This window comes from Sciurus vulgaris (assembly GCF_902686455.1).
Source record: "Sciurus vulgaris genome assembly, chromosome: 3".
Classification (NCBI taxonomy): Eukaryota; Metazoa; Chordata; class Mammalia; order Rodentia; family Sciuridae; genus Sciurus; species Sciurus vulgaris.
The window spans coordinates 89583137-89602216 of NC_136463.1; the positions used below are offsets into that span (position 1 = coordinate 89583137).

Below are 19080 nucleotides of genomic sequence, written 5' to 3' on the forward strand. Positions count from 1 at the left end.
CCAAGAAGAATGGGGACATCATAGGATAGTCACTCATGTACTTACTCCATATTTCTTTCCTTTCTGATCTCACTGATGATGTGTGTTTTATTAACTTCGAAAAGTACTCGTTTTGGCTTATGTTAAAATTACTGCCTTTATGCACGGAACATAGTCCTCCTGGGACCAGATCTATGCCAAACCCCAGAGTGCCATGATCCAAGGGAGGATGGCACTGCCTAGGTCTGTTCCACCAATGCTTTCCTTCGCTCATTCTGTTGTCATGTCTTTGGTGTCTTTCTGTTTGCCTCTTCATTCAGTTTTAAGGACTGTGTGTGCAGGTGTACGGTAATCCTCTCCCTCTCCCCTCCCTACTTCTCCAGCTAGTTCAGGACTCCTTCAGAATGGGCAATTCTGTCAGTACTGCTTGGGAGAGCTAATGCCGTCTCCACATCTTGTTCCTTTTCCAGAATACTTCATCATGCTTGATGCCTCAGATGACTCATTTTGTCAATAATCTCTGGTTTCTCCTCAAGCTGGGTATGGGATTTTTTCCTGTGTGTAAACTTCTTTGCAGGAGAGCGATGGAGGCCATTTTGCTTTGCCCTTCAGGTTTCAAATGAGGGACAGATGGCCTCTGTTGGACAGGCAGAGCACCTCACTCAGGTTAGTTAGCCTGGGTAAGATGCATTGAGAGTCTTCTAGTTACTGCTCCTTTTAGCTGGCTATTTCCTGGGTGTAGAGTCCTGTGTTGAGCTTATATCGCCCCTTAACTGTGTTGTGGGATGACCAGTCATTCACTTAACTCTTTTAGTCAGAGTCTTGAGGTGGCTGACAGGAATCACTGCCCAAAAACATATTCAAGGAGCTTGTGGAGAATTTACCACCTCCGATGTTCTGAGAGAGCTGCCATCTTGAAAGGAAGGGCAAAAGAGGTTGCTGAGCCAGAGGATGAGGACAGGCACAGGGACTGAAGAGGGTATGGTAATCTTGGGAATTTGACTGAAGAGCTGGGCACTCTGTGGCTGGAGAGTTAGAACTGTTTTTAAAAGTTCATCATGAACTAGCACAATAAAAATAAATTATTGGAGCCAGGTGTGATGGCACATGCTTTAATCCCAGAGACTCAGGAGGCTGAGAAAGGGGGATTCCACATTCAACTTAGCAACTTAGCAAGACCCTAAGCAACTTAGACCCAGTTTCAAAATAAAAAAGGGTTGGGGATGGGGCAGGATGGGGTTCAGTGTTTAAGTGCCCCTGGGTTCAATCCATGGAACCTAGATAAATAAATAAATAACTGGAAAAATGAAATTTAAAAAAAATTAGGAAGTTCAAAATAAAAGCCTCCAGTTTCATTATTAGATTCAAAGACCTGACATTACTCTAGGAAATTCTTACTCAAGTTTCTAGAGCATTTTTCTTCTGTTTAGTACTTACCTTTTCAGACCAGCGAGAAATACTTTGTGAATAGGCACCACTCTACAAATTTTCCCCTTTTGAGTAGCACTGACATTGGACATGTGCATTTCAGCTCTGTTTCTGCCCTTGCTTTCTGGAAGGCCAATTTTGACTTCTCTGAAACCAGGAGCAGGTGCTTGTTCCTCAGTCACTTGTTCTGGTGGCTTCCTTTCGAAAGTGACATGCAGGAGATTCTCTCCTATACCTCCTCAGTTACCTTGACCCGATGATTGACATGCCTTTGAGTTCATTTCAAAGAAATGTGTCCTGCTGTAACAAATGGACCCCCATGTGCCTGTGTGTAGATATTTATAGTAATTTGTACCTAATATGAGTTTTTTTTCTTCCTATAATTTTAGCCTGATGAACAGTTTGCTCGGAGTTAGGGAGAGCAATGACTTCTTTTAAGGAGTCTTTTAATGACCCAGGCTAAAAAGGCCCTTTTTTTTTTTTTTTAAAACATAGGCCCTCCAGGGTCACCCCACTATAATTCATTCTAGCCTGTGGGATGGGAGATTAGGTGGTGGAGCCCATCTGGGAGGGCTTTATGTCCAGGCTGGCAGTGGTTTGTGTCACTTTCTGCTCACATTCTATTGTCTAGAACTTGATTACCTGGCCACTTCTGGCTGGGAAATGTAGCCCACTGTGTGCCCAAGGAGGGAACTTAGATTTTGACGAGTAGCTGGCATTTCTCTTATCTCCCTTTCCATTTCTTTTCTGATTCACTGATTAGAATCTTATTCACTGTTGAATTCCTTTATCCAAATGAACTCATTTATTCATCTGTTATGCCTGAGGAGGGCTACAGTCAGGTGTAACCTTTTTATGCACTGGGGCAAGAAACAATGGAAAGCAAAGAGAATGGAAGTTGCTCTGAATTAATGGCCGGCTTTCACACAGGCCTGCCGTCAGCGGTGTCCAGAAAGGCAATGCTGACTGTGAGAGTGAATTGGCTGTGTGCCATAGGCTACATTTGGATTTTTTTTTTTTTTAATCAAGGTATTTATGAGTTGAGTGTAATGCTTGGCCTTTAGAAAGTAAATAGCACTTAAGTAGAGGGAAATCATGGCTGCGTCAGTGCACAGGCAGCCAGTGAGTAGCATGTTGAAAGGTGGCGGAGGTAATGCAACTTGATAAAAAGCTGACAGAGCGGTAATATCTTTATAAGTATGATTTTTCTCTTCCTGCAGTAGTGAATTAAACTCGAAGAAAACCTTTTATTTTCTCTCAATTCAGTGAGATCTGAGCGTCGCAAAGAGAGTTGAGATTGTGGAAGGGACAGGAGTTTGTGAGGAGTATGGGGGGATGTTCTTGGCAAAAGTTTTAGGGCATAGCATCTTCTAGAGATAGCATTTATTAGCAAGCCATCAGTCAGGTGGGACGGTCAAGAAATCTGGGCAAGGCATTTCAAACAGAGAACCTAACAAAACAATTGAGCACTTAGGTAATAGAAGAGGTGAGCTACCAAACAGTATGTTGTGGCAACCCAGAGATTTGTAACTGAAGGAAATGTCCACCTCTAGGACTGCAGAGGAAAAGTCCAGGGTGTTACTGGAAACAGGCAGGAGGACCCTCTGGAGAGAGCTGCCTCTTTTGGAGAAGATACCCCAAGCACAGGGTAAGGGGAGAGGGAACCTGGCTCCCCACTCCTGCCCTTCCACAGGCCAACCCTAGGAAGAGCCAATTGGCAAGGGAGCTTGGGAAATATTTTCTGGGATATGCTTAAGGGAACTGGTATGTAGAGAGTGGATCTGAGAGCAAAAAGAGATGGCTGGCACGGGAATACAACTCTTGCTGAGAAGACTGAGCAAGAGATTGCTTTAGGAAAGGGTATTTGATTCCTGATTCCTTTCCCCTATGCCCATTCCTTCCTCTGTGTTTCTCTGTTACCACCTATGTGGAAATACCTTTCTTCCTGTTTCTGTCACATGTTATTTTATTTACATATTTGGCTCCCCCAAATAATTAATATCTGTCCAGTGCTCACTGTGTGTTCTATCTGTATTAAGTCATTGAATCAGTGAAGCCACACTAAGTTGGTAGGTATAGTCCATCTTTATTATTTGTAGATTAGTGTATTTGCAAAATTACATACTCACTAGAACCTACCTATAATCCCCAAAACAATACAGCATTTTTCTGATTTCTTGTGGACATGCATGGAGTGGGGCAAAATTTGAGTTGCCTGGCACCCACAATCCCAGGTGAGGTTGAGTGAAGGGGCTACTCTGCTATTTCCTTCTGCTCACATGTACACAAGTGTTCTTTCTTTCATCTGGTTGGTGCCATGTTTTCCCCATTTTTGTATTATTCTGTTTCGGGTGATTCTACTGCTTAATGTGGCCCACAAGCATATGCTGAAGCACAAGAAGGCTGCCGAGTACCTTACAGAGGTAACATGTGCTAGGAGAGTTTCATTCAGGAGTGGGTTATAGGCAGGACTGTTGGCCATGAGTTCCGTGGTAATGAGACAATGACTTAAGGTATATTTAAACAGAAACACATAAAACAAGGCTCTGTGTCATGGCCAGAGGCTTATAGAAACCTAGTCTTGTATATTGTCTAGGTGTAATAGTTCAGGATTTGCTAGTTCAGAATCTACAGTGACTTTATAGAACAGAATTACTGTGTGTATCACCAATGGACTGATTCCTGACTCCTAATTGTTATCCCTGGCTTATCAATAAGAGACTGGGCAAATATGAGTGAAGAAGGCAACAAAGTTGCCCAAGGTCACTTACTGACATCAGAACCCTGGCTGACTGGGCCCCAGGCCCTTTTTTCTTTACCTCCTCCTCCTATTGCCTCTTAGGTCTGTTTCTTGCTCTTTTCTACCCTTCTGAACCTACTGTCAGTTTTGCTGGAACTAACACTAGGGCTGTTACTGAGACCATTGGTGACGCCAATAGTTACCCTGGGGTGAGGACCATGATGTGTGTAATCCATCAGTAAAGGTAATAATTCTTGATACTTACAGGAGAAACTCCATGTGCTTTGGATTGATTCACATGTCATCTCCGTCAAGAGCCTGTGATTTGGTCAAGGTTACAGGGCGGCAGAACAGAGACTCAAGCCAGGTCTGCTGGCTCCCAATCCTTGCTCTTTTGACCATTCCAAGACTGGCTGTCCTTTAGTTTCTGCAGGAATAGGTTCCCTGCCCTGATGTTTAGGTCTCATGCTTCTGTTCTATTCTGGCCTAGGCAAACCATATAACAGAGTGGGAATTGTATATAAGGGAAGAGATTCCAAGGAAGGACCAGGAATATTGAAGACATTCATTTCCTTGTGTATAGAAAATCTTGCATGGGATGACCTCTTTAGAAAAATGTTAATTTTTATTTTTTTCTTGTTCATTAGGGAAATCTGAAGAGAAAGGAAAGATAATTTGAGAGGGCTGCTGGCTCTTTCTCAGAGGCATACTCTCTCTCCTAAACATTGCTTCCTGCTTTGTTTCTTTCTGGAGTTTCCTTTGTGTATGTAAATGTATTTGTTGAATAAGAAATACATATAAAGAATTCAGAAGGCAGGGGCTGGGTTGTAGCTCAGTGTCAAAGCTTCTGCCTTGCATTCACAAAACCCTGGGTTCAACGCCCAGTTCCAAAAAAGACCAAAAAAAGAACCCCACAAAAAAAAAAAAAAAAAAAAAAAAAAATTCAGAAGGCACCATTAAAAAAAAAAAAAAAAAAATGGCCCCCCTTCCCAGAAGCCAGCAGTGTCTGAGTTCTTGTGTAACCTTTGCAAGAAGTTCTAACAGGGCTGGGGAGATAGCTCAGTTGGTAGAGTGCTCACTAGGCAAGCACAAGGCCCTGGGTTCAATCCCCAGCACCCTAAAAAAAAAAAAAAAGGTTCTAACAGTGATTCTCTAGTAGGAGCAACACCTCCCATCATGATGGAGATTTGGCCTAGAATGGGTGGAGGCCAGGAAGATTGCTAAATATCTACAGTGCACAGGACAGCCCCATGACAAAGAATGATCCAGCCCACTAGCTTTTGTGTCTGAATTTGACTTTATTTTGTGTCTTCAGAAGGCTTTTGTTTGTGTGGTTCTTTTGCTTCTAACTGTACTACAGCTGCCTCCTGAGGGTGGGGCCGTGGGAATGATCTTCTCCAGGTGCGGCTTTGAGGGACTCTCTGTCTCCAAAGACTAAAAACAATCAAACTGTCTTCAACTAGTTTACCTTTTTACTGTTGAAATGTGTGGGCAATTCTGAACAAAGCCAATGACCAAATACTTAAAAAGAAAAATCTTTTGTTGGTCTAAGTTCTAAATAATTGCTGCCATTTATTAATTGTGTATCTGTATATGTATGCACATATGTAATGCCAGAGTTCCCCCACTTAAGATGGAGCAAAAGCTATGTGCATTCAGTAGAAACCAGGCTTCACATTTTGAATTTTTCCTGGGCTAGTGAGTGAGATGCAGAAGTATACTTTCTGCTGGTGGTGGGCAATGACAACAGGCCACCATTCCCAATCAGCCATGTCACCACCAGAAGCAGGAAATGCTATATAGTGTATACTATAAACTGTGCTGTTACATAGGTGAGGTGTATTCACTACCTTTTCAACTTAAAATGGATTTAGCATGACATAATCCCATTGTTAGATAAGGCACACCTCTCTGTATACAAACTTCACACTTTTTTTTTTAAACTTTTAATAATGGATTGTTTTCTACATAGAAGTTAACATGGAGAACTCCATGCTACACAGCCAGCCTTGACATGTGTATACTCGGCTCCACACACTGTTTTGCAAGTAATTCCCAACAGTTCAGAACTGTCGGAGCTCCCTGTAGGCACAGTTCATGTCTCCATCCCTTATGAGACCATGTGTTCCTACCTTTAAATGGAGATTTGCAAAATAAGCAGTAATGGTACCACTGTTGAAGACGAGGTTATAGAAGTTTCTTCACTTCTGTTATTCTTTGTGACCACTGGGAGTTTTTAATATGTGATTAATATTTTGAACCAATGAAGAAATGAGAATTCTGAATTTAATGTTAAGTGCATATTGTATTTAGGAGGAGAAATGTTTTACTTAATTTTCAAAATGACTTTAAAATTGACATTATTGAAAAGTAGTTTTAAAGCCAAAGAATGATTTGAGAATAATTATTATTGATTATTGCATGGTTTTTGCTGGAAATAATTTTGTGTAAAGGAGGAGATGTCAAATCCGGTGGTAGGTATGCCTCTGTTATGATGGAGGAGTTTTTGTTTTATTTGTTTTTCTTTAAAGAAAAATAAATGAAAGTAGGCTCAGTAAAGCAATTAGTTATTTCTCTTGATCTGGTATTCTTTGAAGGATAGAATTGAATTTCTGACCCATGATGGTCTTTGTGAGTGTAGATGTTACTCTGTGCCCTTCACCCTCGATGTTTGAAGACTTGGTATTGACTTACACATAAAGAACGGTGCACACATCCTTAACATACAGTATGGTGAATTGTCAAAATAGTGTCGGTTCCAGAGCAAGGAGCAAAATATGTGCAGTTCCTGGCAGCTTCTCACATGTTCCCCTCTAGGCTCTCTGACCATTATTCCCATCCTGAACCTCCTCCTCCTACCCTGCCTTATAACAACCTAGATTAGTTCATGTGTTTTTGTATGTTATATAAGCAGAATTGCATAGTACAGAAAGATAAGCCTAATTTTTAACCCACCTTTTTATTGTGATTCTAACTGGAGGCATTTAAAATATTTCAAAAAGTGGCAATTAAATATCAATGGCTATTTTCAGATTAACAAAAATTCCCTGCTTCAGGTATGGTTTCACTAATAGACACATTGGTCTACAAGGCAGTAAAATTTAATATGCTGCTTCTATAATGAAGAAAACAACCAACCTCATTGCCACAACACTTGTTGAACTGTGGAGTTTTATTTGGAAGGCAGACAATTATATAGAAATTAAATATGAGTTTATGCACGAAAGCAATCAAGAAAGAAATCTAGAGAGACTTACAGGGTTAAGGTGTAGTTGGTAAGCTGAATACACCATGGAGAAGCTTATGATTGGATTTAACTTGAAAACCGTAGCATTGCAGCAGTCTTATTACATCAGTTTATTTTCAGAATACTGTTTTCTGAGTAGAAAGTTTGTCTTGTCTGTAAGAAATGAAATGGATGGGATGTATAATAGTTGAAGTTTGAGCCAAGGAGCTCCCAAATTGCCCTTCAGTTGATGGGGAAATTCAGTACTCAGTTTGAAGGCTCTCAGAAATGTTGAAGTGTTAAATTAACTTAAGACTATTATTTAAAAAATAGCTTTCTCTGTGGCCGTCATGCATGGTGAGAATATGATTCTCACTGCTTCCTGGATCTGTCAGAGGCTGGCTCATTCCCGGAGAGCCGAGGCAGCCAAGTTTGAAGCTTGCCGTGGCTCCCGTTGGGGTGTTATGTGGGCAGCAGGCCACACGTGATGTGGGAAGCATTTGCCAAGAGGCTTCAGTTGATCCCAGCAGAGATGAAAAAGAATAGCTCTAGCAAAATTGCTAAGTCAGGGGTGTTGTCTCTGGGAAGCTGCCTTTAACTCAATTTTTCTTGTCTGTGAAAGGCTTTCTCTTTTTTCCTCATCCCCTTCTGTGGTTTCTATCCATCTTTTGCAATTAAAACTGGGAAGAATCCTACAGGCCTAATTCTTTGACATGTATTTGTATCCAGTTGCCAAATCTGCTACCCTTTTGTTTGTGTGTGCGTATTTATTTTCAAGCCTCTGAGGAAGGAGAGGCAGAAGTGGCAAATAAATTCTAGTTCTGTCTGAGATGGGCATTGGATCATATCCTTGCTGGGTGTCGCTGTTCAACATCACCTACAGGAGAGTGCCAAGTCCTGCAGAGGCATTCCTGGCCCTAACCACCATGGGCTTCCATAGACCTGCCTTGGTCACCCCTGCCTCCCCTTATGTCCCAGGGCTGCAGGAGAAGGTGCCCTGGAGAATGACTGGTTGGTGGCACTCTGTTCTGTCACGTGTCCTTTTTCCTCTTGGGGAGGCCCTCCCCACCATCTTTCAACCTTCCAGGGTCCTTTCAGTGTCTCCACAGCCTTGCTTTTCACAGAAGCATTCTTTGGTTTTCTTTGATCCAATGAGAGAGGTTTCTGCTGCGTTCTTATCATATTATGCCACTATCATGCGCTGTTGTGTTAGTGTACCACTGTGTGCCCAGCATCCAGAATGGTACCTGTCACTTAGTAGGTCTCAAGAGATAGGTGTTGAATCTATGGATGAACTGCACTTTTGTCTCATCTTATGATAATTTATTGGTATGTCTAACTTCCCACCACCTTTCGAGGGTAGAGATAGTGTCTGTTCATTGTCTTGTGCTCAGTGCCAAAATTATTTGAAAATACCTGCATGGACAGCAGGCAAGTCTGACTTGTGGAGAGAGCATTTCAGAGGCAAGAGAGACTCTGCTCAGCAGTTGTTTGCATTAAGTCTTAAGTGTATGCACAGAGCCTCCTCCTGTGACCCCACAGGTCAGCAGTGGGGGAACTCCAAGATGCTGTGGGGTCAGAATTCTGCCTTTAGCAGTTCCCATTCCCAGCCCTTTGTTTTGCAACTGGGAATGATTCTGTGTATGTGAATGTGATAGTGTTAATGTCTCAGGGAAAATGCTTGACATCAATGTTGATTACTTGGCTGATTGCTGAGATAGGAAAACATCAGTAAAGAAGAACTTTAAAAAAGGTGTTATGTAAAGGCAATATTAATTATCATCCTAAAGGAGGATTCCTTAAAAAGGAACTAATTGCCATTTTTACATGATTACTGTGCAGCTCAACAAAGGTCCTGTGTGTCACAGATCTTGTTCCATTTCTGCAGTAATTTTGATGTGAGTGTGTAACTGATTCAGGTACTCAGCTCCTAGAATCACATCATAGCAATCACATCCTAGCCGTGTTTTCTCTTTTCCCAGAAAAAGAATTTATAAGTGGTGTAATAGAGCTTTCCCAGTTTTGAATCTTTCTTTGCTAAGCTGCTCAGATCTTTTGACAATCACTTATCTGCCTATGAGTGCCGGCGGGTGGCAACATGAATAACCAAGGGACGAACATATCTTTCAGGGGAGTGGAGAGATGCCATTTAATATCTCCTGCACTCTTTGATGAGAGGTTGCTATCTGCAGCACAGTGCTGTTTCACCCCCAGCCGTTCCTGGTTCAGAAGGAGGGGTCCACGTTGCAGGGATCCCCGATCTCTGTTGAGGGCCTATGTCGTCAAAGGTTCTGCTGTATTCACAGGGTTGAGGAGGGCAGAATTTTAAACAGACATATTGTGTGGGGCCCATGGCTTCACAGCGTGGCCCGTGCTCTCAGGTTGGGGGAAAAAAAAAAAAAGAAGATTGATCCCCAAGCCTTCCTCGATTCTGTTTTGTCTCCCCAAATGGGAAAGTAGAACTCATCAATGTGAATGGTCCAATCAAAGCCCGGTTGTGATTTTAGCCTGGAACGTGTTGACCTTTGGTATAGGAGTTACTCTGAGAGAACACGCTCTGCTGTACAAGTGTGTTAGCTTTCTATTACTGTAACATTTGTTACCTGAGATAATCGACTTTGGAGAAAAAGCTATTTGAGCTCACGGTTTTGGAGGTGACAGTCCATGGTTGGTTGACCTCATTCCTTTTGGGCCTATGTTTGTAAATCATGGCAGGGGAGATCCTGGGAGAGTGAAGCCACTTGCACCATAGCTGGCACTCAAAAGGGAGGAAGTGCAGGGGCCTGGGGTCCTCCTCTCCCCTTCTCAGGCACACCTCCAATGGCCCAGAAACCTCCCTTGACCCTTTCTTAAAGGTTCCACCACCTCTCAACAGTGCCATACCAGGAACCATACGTTTACCTTGTGAGCCTTTGGGAGATGCTAAAGATCCAAATGATGGCACCTTGTGACAGGGAACAATCTAACCAATCTAACGAGCACAAAGGAGATGTGTGAAGACTGAATAGTCATAAGAACAGCATCCTGAGGAAGGTCTCCCCAGGCTCCCTGTTGTGTTTAAAGAACCTGCCAGTTGTTATTCTGTGACAGTAACACATCAGAAGGACATTACATTTCCCAGTTAGTCACCCAGAGCTCATTCTCAGTGTTATACCCTTGCCCAGAAAATGGGAGAAAGGTTGACTTTGACCACCATGACTGGCTGAAGGTGACTTCAGGAAGGAAAAGGCAGGAGAAGGTAAGGTTCTTTTTTCTCTCTGGTGCCAGGTTTGGACCCAAGTCCTTGTGCATGCTAAGCATACACTGTGCCATTGAGCTACACGACCAGCCCAGCCACGTTGTCTACTTCTGCAATCAATAAGGAAATCCCACCTCTGACCCAGGCCTGCATTCCGTCTCAGGGGCTGAGTACTTACTACCCTTTGGCAGGCCCAGAGAGTCCTCAGTCTCTGATTCCTTAGCGGTATTTGAAAAGACCAAGCACTGAAGCTTATGAGTAGTGAGCTAGAAGATGGAAAGGCAGTTGTCCCTCCTGCAAGAAACTCCCCAGCTCAGGGACTGCCTGTTGGGTGTCAACATGTTCCTAGGGCCAAGCCTGAAGTCACCACATGAGGGGAACTTAGTTAAGTGTTATAGGTAGGGGTGGAATCCCTGTGAGAAAAGCGGCACTAAGACATTACTACTTTCTACAAAATTCTGTCCACCTACTTTCTAACAGGATTTGAGAGGGTGACTCCACTTCACAATTTATAGATAAACTCATCCACCAAGAAGTGCACGTTGGCCTTTCCATGTGAATTTTGGGGTTGTCATGATTTTGTAAGGAGATCTTATCCTGATAGGCTCAGAATCAGAGGGTAAGTTTGTTGGAACAGTTAGCTCTGTCAGATGTAAGCTCAGAAGGCAATGTCTTCCAACAGGAACTGCACTCAGACGTGAGGCAAGGAAGTTGGTGCTGCAGGCCTGGCTACCTCCATTCAGAATGAACAGGCCCGCTCTGACTTTGTGTGCTGCTGAATTTCCAATATTTTTTTCATTCCAACCATATGTGCTGTCCTGTATTTCTTCCAGATTTTTACTTGCTCTGTTTTAATACCACCAACTTCCTGAAATTACACACATACATGTCTGCATGCGTCCTCGCTCTTTCTCTCATACACACACACACACACACACACACACACACACACACACACACACACAGTTTGCTCTTTCCTCCTTGAATCTCTCCCCTGCAGACATGAATCTTGTCAGATGTATTGCTGTGTCTCGGCTGCCTAGGATATTGCTCGGAATGTCATGGGTACTCAAAACATTCATGAGTGAATAAAATGGATGAATGACCAAGCGATGTCCTCATTATATAATTTTATTTGAGAATTTAAACCACCATGACTGCCTGAGGTTTTAATTGGTACACTCAGTACACTGAAAGCATTAAACCATGATATCACTTTAATAAAAGTGAGAGAATGTTTAACAATTTAGTTAACAACAACAAAAAAAAAAAAAAAATAGGGGAGAGGAGATTCATGTCAGTGGAGAAGAGTTTGAGCCTGCGATGAGGGAGATGATGGTGATGATAAGGAACAGCCTCCACCTGTGCATTTACTGCAGTGAAATTTGTGACTTTCATTTACATTCGGCACCATGCAGTTGTTAATTTGTGTTTTTGTTGGAAAAGACTTTCAGAGAAATAGTTAACCAACCCCAGTGCTGTGTTCTCAAAATTTGTTTTCCTGAACTGCAATCAAAGCTGGATAATTCTGTCATTAGAAGGCTCACCTTTCCCAAGGACATTGGCATGTGGCCACCATGAGGATGAGGGGAGGGAGCACGTGGGGATGGTGAGGAGCCAGCAGCAGCCACAGCCTGTCCTAGGGCCACTTCTAGAGACAGAGGAGCTTCTTTTTCCTGTACCATGTGGCTTTGGGAAAGTCTCCTAACCTCTCTGTACCTCAGTGTTCTCCTTTGTAAAACAGAAATAATAATAGCATCCATCCTATGAAGTTTCCATGAGGATTGAGTAAATACACGTAGAAGGTCTTAGAACCTTGCCTAGTATACACAAGTCCTCCAAACATTGTAGCTCTTATTAAGTGGGAGAAGATGTCTCGTGGTTAACAGTTGCCATCAATTGTAGCAAATGAAAGATGTGAGTGCAGAGCATTTGAATTGCCTGAAGATGGGAGGGGCATGTTCTGACAACCACAGGCACAGTGCACTACAGCTATGCTAGTGCATACCCTGTGAGTTAAAGGGTACAGTTCCCAACCAGGCTTCTCTTCTTCAGATGCCAGCTACAAGTTGGGTCCCAGGTCATTCACTTCCGACTGACTGGCTACAAATCTGGGGCCTCTTGTGACTCCTCAGGTTGGATAATTCACTATAATGACTTGAGAAAATACTTCTACTTATAATTATCTTTAAAGGATGTAAGTCAAACCAGCGGGGTGGTACAAGCCTGTAATCTCAGCATTTCAGGAGGCAGAGGCAGGAGAATCATGAGGTCAAAGCCAGCCTTAGCAACTTAGCAATATCTTGTCTCAAAAATATAAAAAGGGCTGGGAGTGTGGCTCAGTGGTTGAGCACCCCTGGGTTCAGTCCCTGGTAATAGATAGTTGGATGGATGGTGTAAGTCAAGATCAGCCAAATGAGGGGACATATAGGATGAAGTCTGGGAGGGTTTCAATTTTAGGGCTCTTTTGCCCTGTCCCTGGGGCTTAGAGTATGTCACCTTCCTGTCACATTCATGTGTTCTCTGACCAGAAGCTCCATTGATTTGGTGTTCATAGCCTTTATTGGGTGTCATTATGTAGGAGTGATTGAGTATGGTGTTGTGACCAATGATGCTTGAGATCCCCCTGTGGTCCCTGTTGGGGTGACTCAGAGCCTTTACCCTCTGATTATATGGTTGTTCCTTCTGGTGACCATCACCCACCTGAGTCAGCTCATCTTCTAGTGTAAACTCAGGTTTGATCCATGGGGCTTATGAATAACAGACACTCCTATTACTTAGGAAATTCCAGTGGTGTAGTCTTCCTCACAGGAACCAGCAACAAAGGCCAGTTAAATTCTTTACTGTACAATATATATGTTACTTGCAAGATAGCAAGATTCAAGATGGTGGCCTTCCTAGGAATGGGTCTTGGTGCTATTGTTCTTTTTCAATGTCAGGCAGTAGTAACATGTCATTGGTTCTAGCTATCCTTTCTTTAGAACAACTTTATTTAGTTGCATGGTAATTAAACTGTCTTTGGGATTTTGTAGTGACCATCTATTAAATAAGCCACAGAGACGCAGTTCTGAGCACGAGTCTTTCGTAATGTGTTTTTGAAACTTCTTTGCCATGTGATTAGAGCAAGTTGCTAGCCAGCCAGAGCTATCTTTCTGGCTCCCAGTGGTGCCCTTCTAAGGAAGTGAATCCCAGATCTGGATGACATGGAGTGCTGCCTTGGGGATGGACAGACAACCTCTCTGCTTTCTATGTCCTGCATTCTTACCCACTGAAGGCCTGAGGTCAGACAATCTTCAGAGTTGGGCTTAGATCTTTTTTTTGATCCTCCTCCCTGTGACCTCAGTAATTCTTGATTCTATCTGCTCTTAGATGACTGTAGCAAGTGTGCTTTCTGTAGTTCATCTCTCAGAGTCTTGTCTTTCTCTGCTACTCCAGACTGCCCACTTAGGTGAATTTCACAGTACATCTTGGCCCCTGCAATTACACACTGAGTATTTTCAGAGACATTTCATTTTATTTTAAGAATTTGTGGTCCCTGCCCCTGCCAACTCCCTATCCCCAACTTTTGTCATTTAGTGTTACCCGGAAAAGTGTAAGAACATTTGGTTAGGGCTTAAGAGACCGAAGCACCTGAACTTGATATAAAGCTTGCAGAAGGTCGTGTGTGTGTGTGTGTGTGTGTGAAATTGTGGTGAAATGTGTAAACTTTAATAGCTATTTTCAAATGTACAGTGGCATTAAGTCCATTCACATTGTTGTGTAACCATCAATCACCATTGTCTACCTCCAGATCTTTTTCCTCTTCCCACATTTAAACTCCATACACATCGAACAGTTCCTCATCCTCCCTACCCTCAGCCTTGCTACTTTTGTTCTACTTTGAGTTTCTATGAATTTGATGACTCGAAGCCCCTCATGTAAGTGGAGTCCTTTTGCGTTCGGCTTCTTTCACCTGGCATCATCTCTTCAAGCTTTAGCCATGTTGTAGAATGTGTCAGAAATTTCCTCCATTTTAAGTTTGAATAACATTTCCTTGTATGTAAATACTGCATCTTGGTTTCTGTTTGTTTTTTGAGACAGGGTCTCACTATATCACCGAGGCTGCCCTCGAACTCCTGAGCTCACTTCATCCTCCCGCCTCAGCCTCCCAAGTAGCTGGGACTACAGACCTGCGCCACAGTGTCCGGCTCATACCGCTTTCTGTTCACCCACTCATCTTTGGATGTGCACTTGGATTTCTCCCACCTTTTGGATATGGCGGATAGCACACCTGTGAACGTTGGTGTGTAAGTATCTATTCAGGTCCTTACTTTGAGTTCTTTGTGGGGGGGGTCTATGCCCAGAAGAGAAATTTCTGGGTTCCATATCATTTTTTTTACACAAGAACATGAAAAAATCTACTTATTTTTGGGTGACTGGTCTGACAAGGCAAATAGTTCCTTGTCAAAGTAATAATAAACCCAGGTCACTTTTTGATGAGTGAGAGGATGGGAAGTTGGGAGTGCACTATCAGTATGGGTTGCTGGAACAGAGGACTGATTCATCACTTAAGGAACCACTCCACTAATGGTGACACTAAGGATGTAAATGAAGGTTCAGGTGTGATCTGCCGGTTATATTTCCAGCCATTCCTTTGCTCGTCATTAATCTGATACCTGACCTCCTTCATTGAGGTAGACTGTTTGCTGACATATTTGTTAAGAGGCTGGATTCTGAGATCAGATTACCTGGTTCTACACCCCAGGTCCTCTAATCACCAGCCAGAGAAATTTCTTACCTTGTCACTTCTCAGTTTCCCTATTCGTATGATGGGGTTAGGAAGATAGTCCTCCTTTAGACATGTAAGCCACTCACAACAGTGCCTGGTTAATAGTAGGTGCACAGTAAATGTAGTTTTCAACAGTAGTAGTTGTTGATATCTGATTTGAAATCATTTTTAAAATTAACAATAGAATGTAGACACTTTGGGAACATGAGGTATGTATGCATTCTTTTGTCTTACTATTAGGGAATCTAAAGTGGTTCAACTTTTCTGAAAGAAATGTGGGAATGTTATTACTCCAAAAGCCTAAAAACATTCTTGTTTTTTCAGGTATTTCTTTATTCTAAGGAAATAGGTTTAAGTTATAAAGGTAGGAGTGGAACACAGCTTATTGTGTCATTTTTATAAAATAGAAAAATTGAAACTAAATGCCTAGCAGTGTGGGGTTATTTAAGTAAAACATGGTGTGTGTGCAATGGAGTACTCCTTGGCTTTTCAACTATGGTCAAAATAGATTATGATAAAGTGTTTTAAATGTATTAAGATATAAAAGCAGGCTGCAAGAAATCAAGTGTAATTTTTTTGTGATATATATGTATTGATAATATACTGTAAGAGGGCATGTTTGTGTGTAACACACACATCATCTTTTCCTGTATATGGAGATACATATTTCATATCTGTGAAGGGAGATAGGTCATACTAAAATCCTGCCAGTGGATAGCTGCAGGTGGTGGAATGATGACTGATTTCTAAAATCTCTTTGTGCTTTTCCAGTATTTATCAAATTTTGGCATTGAACAAGTATTATGTTTCTGTCAGAGAGGAAAAAAAAAAAGGCAGTATTTTCACTTGCAAAAAGAAGATGCGGTCTGGTTATCTGAGGTTCCAAGACAGCAGTCTTCCAGGGAGAACCTGGCAGAGGGGCCTGTACAGAGGTTTCCAACACCCAGGGATGGGTTCTCATCTCCCACTGGGGCTGGCCTGTGCCCAAGCTGTGTTGGTCATGCCTCAGGAGCCCTCTGCAGAGTCCCAGCCTGATGACAGGGAACCCTTCTGAGTATGGCATCAGGGAACCCAGGACAGGCTTCTCTCTTACGTGCCTCAGTTCTTGTGGTTTCTGGAAAACTTCCTGACTGAGGCCCTGCAGGGTGTTCAGAGAGTGTTTAATGAGTCGTGATGAAAGCCGGCTTCTGCTGGATCCCATTTTTGGATCCCACTTTCCCGTCTCGTGAAATGTCCCTGGCATGCCTAACGCAGACATTTATGTCCTTGTAGTTTTATGCATAAAATTTTTGAAGGGTAAAAATAAACTTGCTTGCTGTTCAGAATTGATCCTGAGTAATACATCTTCTGTTGGACATGGGCACCAGATGGTGTTGCACCTCCTGCTGGGCTGATGAACTGGCCTTGGCCCAAAACACCTTGAATTGTTCTTGAATCTTTCCGTGCACCTTCAACACAAAACTCTGCCATGCAGTTCGTATTTGTTTCTTTTTCTTCCATCTTTTGATTGTAGGAAGGAGAAATAAGTGACACTTTTTGGAATAATCGTCTATGAGTTGAATTGGTTTTATTGTTGGTGTTATAAATATGTGACCCTAAATAACTGTGTTGTGGCAACTTCTGAGAAGAGTAAATTTTGTCTCAAAGTTGTCCACAAGGGTAGTTTGAAAACCCATTTCTGCCTCTGTGTTAGGTATAGCAGGATGCTGATAGGTACTAGTTTGAGGGAGGCAAGAAGAAAATGGTGCACCACTTATTTTATGGTGTTCCATGTGCATTTTCAATTGTGGGTACAACCTCAGGCAGAGACAAGGAGACAGGTAGTAGTAGTTGTTACATTTAAGTCCATTCACTAAACCAGCAGTGGCTTGGAAATAAGGTGTCTGTTCTTGCACTGGACAGGATAATAAAGGTTTGACTCAATCTGATTTTTTTACATTAATGATGCTATGGTTTGGATGTGAGGTGTCCCCCCAAAACTCATGAGACAATGCAAGAAGGTTTAGAGGAGAAATGAATGGGTTATGAGAGCCTTAACCCAATCAGTGAATTAATTCCCTTATGGGATTCCCTGAGTGGTAACCGAAGTGGTAGGGTGTGACTGGAGGAGGTGGGCATTGGGGGCGTGGCTTTGGGGTATATATTCGGATCTGGCGAGTGAAGTGTCTCTCTGCTTTCTGATCATCATGTAAGCTGCTTCCCTCTGCCACACTCTTCCACCATGATGTTCTGCCTCACCTCAAGCCCTGAGGAGTGGAATCTGCTATCTATGGATTGATAAACTTTTCCTTCTCTACAGTTGTTCTGGTCAGGTCTTTTAGTCACAGCTGTGAAAAAGCTAAGAAACTTGCTATGAAATAATGAGGGGGGAATGTTTAGAATCCAAGAGTTTTGATCCTGTCAGTGTACATTGTCTCTCACCCTCAGGAGACCTATGTACCTCAGGATACAGAGGGGAGAGTACAGTCCTGCCCCAGCCTTTGGGGTGGATTCTGAAGTATTGCATCCCTTACCAGGCCTTCCTGGATAGATAGTAAGATCAGGGATCAGTTCTTTAGATCTTCCCTCACTTTGTACACTGGTGAAGGCCCGGGTGGACTATCTTTCATGTGTGTTTATACTTCTAATTCATGATCTCTAGAATTTTTGTCATTCAGATGGCCATGCCACCACAAGAACCTCACTCCTGGAAGCCAGTAAAGAAGTTGAAGTTGGGCATTGTTTACCGGTATGGGTGGGAATGTTCTTTATTCTAAATGCTTGGGACCAGAAATGTTACAGATTTGGGAATATTGGCATATGCATAATGAGATATCTTGTATCTGGGACCCAACTCTGAACATGAAGTTCATTTTTGTTTCATCTACACCTAAACACATAGTGTGAAGGTAGTTTTATATAATACTTTTGGTGTGCCTGTTCTTTGGCTGCAACCTGTCATGTGTAAAATTTTCCTCTTGCATTACTTCGATCTTCTAAGCATTTCAGACTTTGGAACACTTTGGATTTTGAGATTAGAGATGCTTAACTTATGTACGGTCTCTTGTCGGTGGGCTGAGTGGGTTGCTCAAGCTCTTGGTGTCCAGCAGTATTAACAGTGGTGTGAGGGTCACTTCTGTTTCATTTTCATGGCCTCCAATCTTGGTTGTTCCCCAGAACACAGTTGGATCATGCATAATTGAGGTTATTAGCCCTCAATTATGAAACACCCTTTGGAATATTGTTTTAAACACTTTGAATTTCTTCAGGGTTCCTAACGCATCACTCATCTCTCTTCTACCCCAAGAGGCTGACTTGAATCTGAATTAGCAGCTACTGTGCTAGACTTGACTCCTTGTTAGTCATCCACAAATTTAAAATCCTTCTACATTTTTACACTTGAATTTGAAAGGAGTTTTAAGTACGAATTTTGTTTGGGAGAATAATTTATCTTTTCCAAGGTTCTTGCGTCTTTTGATTTTAATCTGTGTCACAGTTCTTACTCTTTTTTTTTTCTCTCTCAGTGATACTGGGGATTAAACCAGGGCTTCTGATGTGCTAGGTAAGTGGTCTAACATTGAGCTACTTTCCCAACCCTGTTTTTTTTTTTTTTTAAAGTCAGTCTCCTAAGTTGATCAAGTTGACCTTGACCTTGGGATTCTCCTGCCTCAACCTCCTGAGTAGCTGATTATAGGCATGCACTACCAAACCCAGTCAGTTCT

The 19080-nt window shown here is 42.4% G+C and overlaps 1 protein-coding gene across 8 annotated transcripts in view; it reads left to right on the forward strand.

Annotated features, from left to right (window-relative positions):
• MGAT5 (alpha-1,6-mannosylglycoprotein 6-beta-N-acetylglucosaminyltransferase) overlaps positions 1-19080 on the forward strand; it is a 328573-nt gene that overhangs the window by 51674 nt on the left and 257819 nt on the right. For 4 of the 8 annotated variants that reach the window (XM_079135630.1, XM_079135627.1, XM_079135634.1 and 1 more), the window contains one exon: positions 14692-14897. The exons of 2 other annotated variants lie outside the window; for them this stretch is intronic. The gene's annotated coding sequence lies outside the window, so the exon portion shown is untranslated. Of the gene's footprint in view, positions 1-2853; positions 3056-14687; positions 14898-19080 lie in introns of those variants that run through there. 2 more of the 8 variants (XM_079135633.1, XM_079135632.1) reach the window with 2 other exon arrangements.